The 8,378-nt window shown below is 38.4% G+C and overlaps 1 pseudogene; it reads left to right on the top strand.

The window, feature by feature from the left end:
* Positions 1–4,296: 4,296 nt before the first annotated feature.
* On the top strand, positions 4,297–7,537 carry LOC122657671 (annotated as a pseudogene).
* The last annotated feature ends 841 nt before the right edge of the window (positions 7,538–8,378 follow it).

Genomic DNA, 8,378 nt, shown 5'->3' with positions numbered 1-8,378 from the left:
TTAGATCATGGGTCCCATTTTAGAAAAGAAATAAAGAAATCATGTGACAAACTGAACATCCAAAGACCTATGAACCCCAATTCATTATGACCCAATTCTTCACATCACTGAATTTAGAGAAAAAGAAAGACTTGACACCTCACAAAAATTACCCTAGATCGATTTACCCTCCCAGCTATCCAAGTTGGACTTAGCCGCTTCTCCTTTTGCACCACTCGTTATATGTTAGTTCTGCTGATAGTTGTCACCCACCTTATTTTCCATTTGAAATATTTAAGAGCCTTGTTAAAATCGTACAAGTTTCTAATCTCCATCACTTTCTTACAGTAATGCCTCTTTTGTTTGTTTCCATAAACTTGAGACAACCGAAGTTGTCATCTTGGCTTGCATTATTTCTGTCTTCTTGACAAGTATAACCAACTGTTTCTATCTCTGGTTCTTCAGTTTCTGTCTTCTTGACAAGTATAACCAACTGTCTCTATCTCTGGTTCTTCCAAACACTATGTACATCGTACCTGTGCTGCTAACTCCTAATCTTGGAGACCTTTTCTAATTATGCAAGTCCATCAACTACTTTATCTAACATAGATGGGACTTCCATAGCTTTAGAAGGCCAAAGGTAACCCATCTACTAATCCAAGTTTAGATTGGATTAAAATTGAAGGAGATTAGGTCTATTCAGCTTAATAGTCAAAGTCCAAAAAGACCAATTGCTCTTGTGATCTGGAAATATTATTTGGACCGAGTTTTCCTTAAGCCAGATATGTGTGGAAGGGTCTAGAGAGTAGTTTAGGGAATATGCTAAAAGCCTATAGGGGTTTGTGAACCCTATAAGATAGTGTGGTGAACCTTCACTGCAAGGTGAAGGAAGGATTTTGTACGTTCCAAAATACCCTCCCGATATCCATTCCCACCCTCTCCCACCCCTCGGTGAATGGGTGGGTGGAGGGAAACTCGGTCCTTTTATCTTTATTGTTATGTTACCTAATAAATCAATTATTTATTAGTATTATTTCTCCGAGGATTTCTATCTCTAGTATGTTTCTATGGATTGGAGGAAGTTTAAGGGAAAGAAAAATGCTGGCCCGTGCTTAACTGCCACTTGATAGCTCATTTAGCACTAAAGTTCCGGAATTCTATCTACTTGTACACTTTCAGCCCAATTGAAATCTTCTTCATGGTCAAAAGAGGAAATGATCGAAATAAATAAGGGGAAGTGTTCTCTGTCCAAGAGCGTGCAGGACATGGGGACCAATGGAAAAGCAAACAAAGGCATCAAGCAGGGGCATGCATCATTTATGCATTTCATAGGGTGAGGAGCGGTCATTTTGGGATTAAAATCCTCTATAATGTAGGCATCTGGCGGTGCACTGCAGTGCGGCTCTGAGAGCTCAACACGTGGACGAAGCTTCATCCAATGGTACGATCTCGATGCAAGGCAGTTTTTTTTTTTTTTCTTTTCTTTCTTCTCGAGCTCGGCACCATTGGATGTCGCATCTTCCACGTGTCAAGCTCTCAGGCTGCACTGCAGTGTACCACCAGATTAGGCCACTGCAGAGGATTTTTTCCATCATTTTTCCACCATGCTTCTGGCACAGGGCGCATACTCTCAGGCAAAGTTCATTTTCTTGGTAAATAAGTAAATAAAAAGAAGAAAAAAAATTCAATAGCTCAAAAGAAGGAACTATATGCATTTCTGAGTTACTGCCCTCGGCATGATGACCAAAATGGTCAAGGGAAGGAGCTACACACATTTCTGAGGATACCTAGAATCAGTTCTTTGCTCAAGAGGTAGGATTGCATCAGCTAGCTAGTAGCCACAACTGGGTACTCTAGAGTCCTTTTACTGGAAGGTTTCATACTTGCATTAGATTATTAATTGGCTAAATCAGCAACCACGACGGACCTAATCCTCACAGAAAAAAACTTGAAATAATCAAAGAAGCAAAGAAAATCAACACCTTTGTATTTTACAACCTGTATGTTCCTAGTTAACATGGATTGCCATAACCAAAGAATAATACTTTCCTTTCAGAGAATGGATGTGGATGACCATGGTTTGAGGTATCGGTATCGAATTGCCAGTATTGGGCGACACGTATAGGTGATACGGTACAGACAAGGGATAAAATGGTCAAAAAACCCATTTTTAAAGGAGAAATAGAGACAAATTTGTCCAATACGGCCGATTCGTGTCGATACCAATCCGATACCGTATCGGTTTTCAAGTTGAGCAATACCTGTTTCCGATACCTAGCACTAAAACCATGTGTGGATCTTAAAATTTTTCAGTGGTAAACATGATTTCCGTAATTGGTATCAGGATCGGGATTGATCTCGCTGATTTGATCGCACTGCATCATGCTAGATCGTATGGATTTACCCATGACTTTCTTTTAAAAATTCAAATTTTTACTTTTTTACCCTTCGTCCGTACCAATCCTATGATACGGGATCGCTTTAGAAGCAATTGCCGTCTTCTGAGTATGATATGAATCGTCCAATTCAATAATGATCCCTCAAACCATGGTGATAAGTTTGTGATTATATTGGAAAGCTTGTCCTTAGTGTAGCCATTCATCTTGTTTGGAGGGAAAGAAATAAAAGAAGATGGACTTCTCACCAGTCATTCTACGAGCCCTAACACTTTAAGAAATAGACATTTCACCATAAGTTGGGACCTTCCTCTTATCTCTCATCCCTACCCGAGCTCTTGATGTATCATCCCTTTGTTGGTGTCCGTCCCCCTCCCCCCCTCTCCCCCTTGGATTTTGATGTATCATCATTTTATTGGTGTTTCTTTTCTCACCTTGTCATTTGATGCATCAGCTTCTAATGATATATTTGTTTTTGGGCTTTTGATTTGAGTCCCCTTTAGGCTTGTCTTTTCAGCTTTTAGTGTTGTATTTTGCTCTTCATTTATTTTTAATTTATTTTCCATTCAATAAATAAATAAATAAACATGTGGTGACCCTGAAATTTATTATTGAAAGAGCTCTTGGGACCATACACCCATGGATGGTGTGAGATGAGGTGAGGTATTCTACCACAAAAAAAAAGAGATGAGGTGGGGTAGTTATCCACCAGGGAGGGGACCTAGAGTCTTTGAGACTACAAATCAATATCAGTTGTGACCATGCTTCTTAGAAGGAAGGAATTGAACTTGTTGGTATGCAAAAGCGTTGCAATCTTATTGATTGTAGGGTAATACATGCTCAAGAGAGGGAGGAAAGAAAATAGGGAAAAAAGATAAAATAGGGGAAGAGAGAAAAAGATAAGAAAGAAAAGAGGGGTTCGGGCTTTACAGACAAAGCCTTGCATCCTAACTTGGTTGAGGAAGTGTACCTCATCTCACTCGAGATAATTTAGGGATTTTAAAAGTCTCATTCATTCTTTTTTTGGATAATTTGTAATAACAATACACATCTAGTAATTAGACCCACTTCTCCCATTATGGGATAACTTCCCATACAGTACCTAACATAAGCTAATAACTACCAATAAGGGTCCTTCGAACACTTGTGCACGTAATATAGGGACCTCAAATACCGTGATTAATTGAACATGCAGCAAATAACAGTATTAACAATGAAAAACAATGATAACAATTGAGTAAATTTGTCATGAAAGACTTTTGAGCATATTTCTTACAGAACAAACTAGTCTAGCATTTCCATGGCCTTTCTCAATTGTACCACTTGGTTTGGTTCTCCTTGAAAGGATCCAAATCTGTTAGATTGTTCAAATAGATAAAAACCCAATTGGGTTTAGTCATTAACGACTCTTCCAAGTCAATGAAGTTTGACTAACAATCTTGGTTCGTTAGAATTCAAATTTCTTAATCAGATTTTCATTGGCTCAGGAAACAAGACAAAGAAAAGCTTGAACATTGACTAACAATCTTTGGTCCGCTAGAATTCAAATTTCTTAATCAGTTTTCCATTGGCCCATACACGTGCTTTGGTTCTTTAGAATTCAAATTTCTTCATCGTTTATATTCCAACAAGCTTCCTCTACCAGTCTAATCCAATTCTTTTTTCTTTCCTTGTACTGGGTTCTTCTTTTCTGAAGTTAGAAATGAAGAATTCAGTCCAAGTTCTTTTGCCTTTCATATTGATATTCTCTCTGAATCTCTTCATTGGAAAATTTGGTGTGGCTCAAAATACAACCATCCCCTTCAATGTTGGGGTAATTCTCAATTTCGATAAACTGATTGGGAGAATTGGGTTGAGCTGCATCTCCATGGCTTTGTCTGATTTCTATGCCACTCACAGTTTCTACAAAACAAGACTGGTTGTCAACACCAGGGATTCAAAGAATAGTGTGGTCCGTGCTGCTTCTATGGGTAACTAAACAACTCCATCTCTCTTTCCTCCAGTAGTTGTCTCTGTATTTTGCTTTCCTTTCCCTTCTAATTGTTTATCAATGGATATATAAATGAAGTTCTTAATTGATGTAGCTCTTGACCTACTAAAGAACATAGAAGTACAAGCAATTATTGGGCCAGAAACATCATCTCAGGCCAACTTTGTGATTGATCTTGGAGACCAAGCTCAAGTGCCCATTATCTCTTTCTCTGCAACAAGTCCTTCTCTGTCTTCAGCTCAAACTCCTTATTTTGTCAGGGCTTCCCTTAGTGACTCCTCTCAGGTAAAAGCAATTGCTTCCATTGTGCAAGCCTTCAGATGGAAGGAAGTTGTAGTGATATATGAGAATACTGATTATGGTAATGGAATTGTACCTTATTTGGTTGATGCCTTCACCGCAATTGAGACTCGTGTCCCCTATAGAAGTGTCCTTTCTCCTATAGCCACCGATGATCGAATTCTTTCAGAGCTCTACAAGTTGATGACAATGCAAACTAGAGTATTTGTTGTTCACATGTCATACTCCCTTGCTTCTCGTTTCTTTCTTAAAGCAAAAGATGTTGGAATGATGAATAAAGAATATGCCTGGATTATCACAAATGGGCTATCTAATCAATTGAATTCCATGGATGCCTCAGTTGTTCATTCTATGCAAGGTGTACTATGTGTTGAGCCTTATGTACCCATGTCTGATAAACTGAAGAATTTTAATATCAAATGGAGCCAGAAGTTCCACAAGGAAAACCCTGATATGGAAATGGCTACCCTCAACATTTTTGGACTGTGGGCATATGATACTGTTTGGGCACTAGCACTGGCAGCTGAGAAAGTTGGGGCAGAGAATACCCACTTCCAGCACCCACAAGTTGTTGAAGAACTAACAGACCTTTCAACTCTTGGAATATCTACAATAGGTCCTAAACTTCTCAAGACAATCCTGGAGACAAAATTTACAGGCTTAAGTGGAGAATTTAGCCTTGATGGACAACTACAATCATCGGCATTCCGGGTACTCAATGTAATAGGTGGTGGAGGAAGGGAGATTGGGTTCTGGACCCCAAGAAATGGAATTTTACGCAAATTGAATGCAGCTGAAACAAAATTTTATTCGCCTTCAAATTCCAATCTCGGTGCTATCGTATGGCCAGGAAATTCTATGACTGTGCCCAAGGGTTGGGTAATCCCTACAAATGGGAAGAAACTGAAGATTGGAGTTCCTATTAAGGAAGGATTTACTGAATTCGTGAAGGTAGAAAAAGATCCTACTACCAATGCCCCAGTTGTCACTGGGTACTGCATTGATGTCTTTAATGCTGCAATTGGGGAACTTCCATATGATCTTCCTCATGAGTTTATTCCATTCACAAGTTCCGGGACATACAATGATTTGATCAACCAAGTATATATCCAAGTAAGTTTAGCTTTATATTTTGACAATTAGTTGTGGTTCTTTTCAGTTCACCAGTATAAGGTGCATTATTATTGCTTTATGACAGAAATATGATGCAGTGGTTGGTGATATAACTATCAGAGCCAGTCGGTCCATCTATGTCGATTTTACAATGCCATTCACACAGTCTGGTGTAACAATGATAGTTCCAATGAAAGAAGATCAGAGGAAGAATCTGTGGGTTTTCTTGAAGCCTTTAAATTGGGGTCTATGGTTCACTACTCTGGCTTTCTTCATCTTCACAGGCTTTGTGATCTGGATCCTCGAACACAGAGTAAACAATGATTTTAGGGGTTCACCTATAAATCAACTTGGAATGATCTTATGGTTTGTCTTCTCAACAATGGTTTTTGCACATAGTAAATACTCTTCCTCTTCTATCATTTTTTATTTACTTTCAAAATTAAGATATGCTTAACTAGAGTAGCCATGTTATGAATCAATATCAAAATTGTTAAATTGCTCTGGTTTTGATTTGGCATTTCTCTTAACCACCAAAAACCCACTTGGTACTAGTTGACTAATTAATATTAATGAAAGTTGCTTTGATGACTACAGAAGAGGTCTTCAGCAACTTGGCTAGGTTTGTTGTTACTATATGGGTTTTTGTTGTGCTCATCCTCACATCAAGTTACACAGCAAGCCTAACTTCCATGCTAACAGTTCAACAGCTTCAACCCACAGTCACAGATGTAAAAGAGCTCATAAGAAATGGGGAGTATGTGGGGTACGTACACGGTTCATTTGTGTTTGAGATGCTAAAGCAAATGAGATTTAATGAAGCCAAGCTTAGAACCTATAGAAGTGTAGAAGAACTGGACGAAGCTTTATCTAAAGGGAGTAACAATGGTGGTATTGCTGCTGCTTTTGATGAGATCCCTTACATGAAACTCTTTCTTTCAAAATATTGTGATAAGTACACCATGGTAGGACCTACATATAAGACTGATGGATTTGGCTTTGTAAGTCCTCTCTCTCTACTTTCTCTCTTTTTCCTTCCCCCCCTCCCATTGCATGTATTTGAGTGACTGAATTCTTTTTATTTGTATTTCTTATAGGCTTTTCCAAGAGGTTCCCCACTGGTATCTGATGTTTCGAGGGCAGTCTTAAATGTAACAGAAGGAGTAAAAATGTCACGGATTGAACAAGCATGGTTTAGGCAGGACAATTGTCCAGACATTAGTACCAAGATTTCTTCATATAGTCTTACACTAGAAAGTTTTGGTGGGTTGTTCATTATCACTGGAGCTGCTTCACTGCTAGCCCTCTTCATATTCGTACTTAGTTTCTTTCGTAACTATGAGAACGTTATCAGACGTGACGATCCTAAGGTTTCTACACTGAAAAGAGTTGTTGAAATGGCGAAAAAATATGATAAGATGGATCCTTCCTCCCATGACTCTAGAGTAACTAAAAATTACAAACAAAATACAGCAATTGCATCAAGCATTGAAGCTTCTCCCATATCTATTGCAGCAAGTCCACCTACAAGTCCCTTCTTTATAGACAGGTATTGCAATCCTTTTGGAGAAGAAGACCAAGAGCGGGCATCAACCAGTTCCTCTGGTATGGATGGAAATGTCACTCCCGTGGAAGGTCAAGGGAACCAATTTAGTACAGATCCAAATGTAAATAGGAGGGAAGTTACAGAAATAATTTCTACTGAGATTATTGGTCAAGATGCAGAGAGGCCAAGTGCCCTTGTAATCAATGGCTAATTTATGTAGTGAAGGTTTATACCATGATACCATAAGCATTGTTATTATTCAGTAATATCTTTTCTCTCCTTGTTTCTGAAAAAGCAGAAGTTCTTAATCAAAGAAATAATTCCCCTGAAGATAATGCAAATGTGAGAACATTAACTATTTCAGAAGTTTGTATTATCAGTAAACATTTGATTCCTCCTTTCCCAGCTTATGAATTCCCACAGTTTCTTCAAAATTTTGCCTATCAATTTTTCTTTTCGGAGTTCTGATTTTTTGTGTAAATTGTCCACGGAAGAACTAAGGGATTTTATTTTACTTTTTGGTCAGAAAGAACTAAGGAATTCAAATCCCAGAACCTCATACTTGGCTTAGCATAAAAGATTCCCTTTTTGCAGAAAAAGATGTAATGTTGAGCCATTTGCTATTTGGGTCTGATTATCCTTTTAAGTCCAAACTTTTCTCTAACCCTTGCTCTATAGATCTCTTATAGACAAGGCTTCGGTACTGAGAGCGGAGTTGAATCAGAACTTATAAAAATTTTCACAAATTAAATCCCATTGACAATCTGAAGCACACAACAACACTCAAATGCTTATCCTGCACACACCCAAGTTGCCTGGACCTGGCTAGGGCACCTCAATTTTGGCCAGTTACAGTTCTTATGTACTTCCACCTTCAACCAAGACTAGTCAAGTCTACCAATGTTATCAAAAAAAAATAGTCAAGTCTACCAAGAAATGCATATCCATCCACTTGTCACTATAATACTTGCTTCTGTCCTTGATGATATAAGAACATAGGGCTTCAACCCCAACTCAAACATACCCACTGAGACAATTCTGCATTTGTACTTTT

Source organism: Telopea speciosissima, chromosome 4 (genome assembly GCF_018873765.1).
Source record: "Telopea speciosissima isolate NSW1024214 ecotype Mountain lineage chromosome 4, Tspe_v1, whole genome shotgun sequence".
Taxonomy (NCBI): Eukaryota; Viridiplantae; Streptophyta; class Magnoliopsida; order Proteales; family Proteaceae; genus Telopea; species Telopea speciosissima.
Note: the sequence above shows the minus strand (reverse complement) of the source record. Positions and strands in the feature narration are given on the sequence as shown.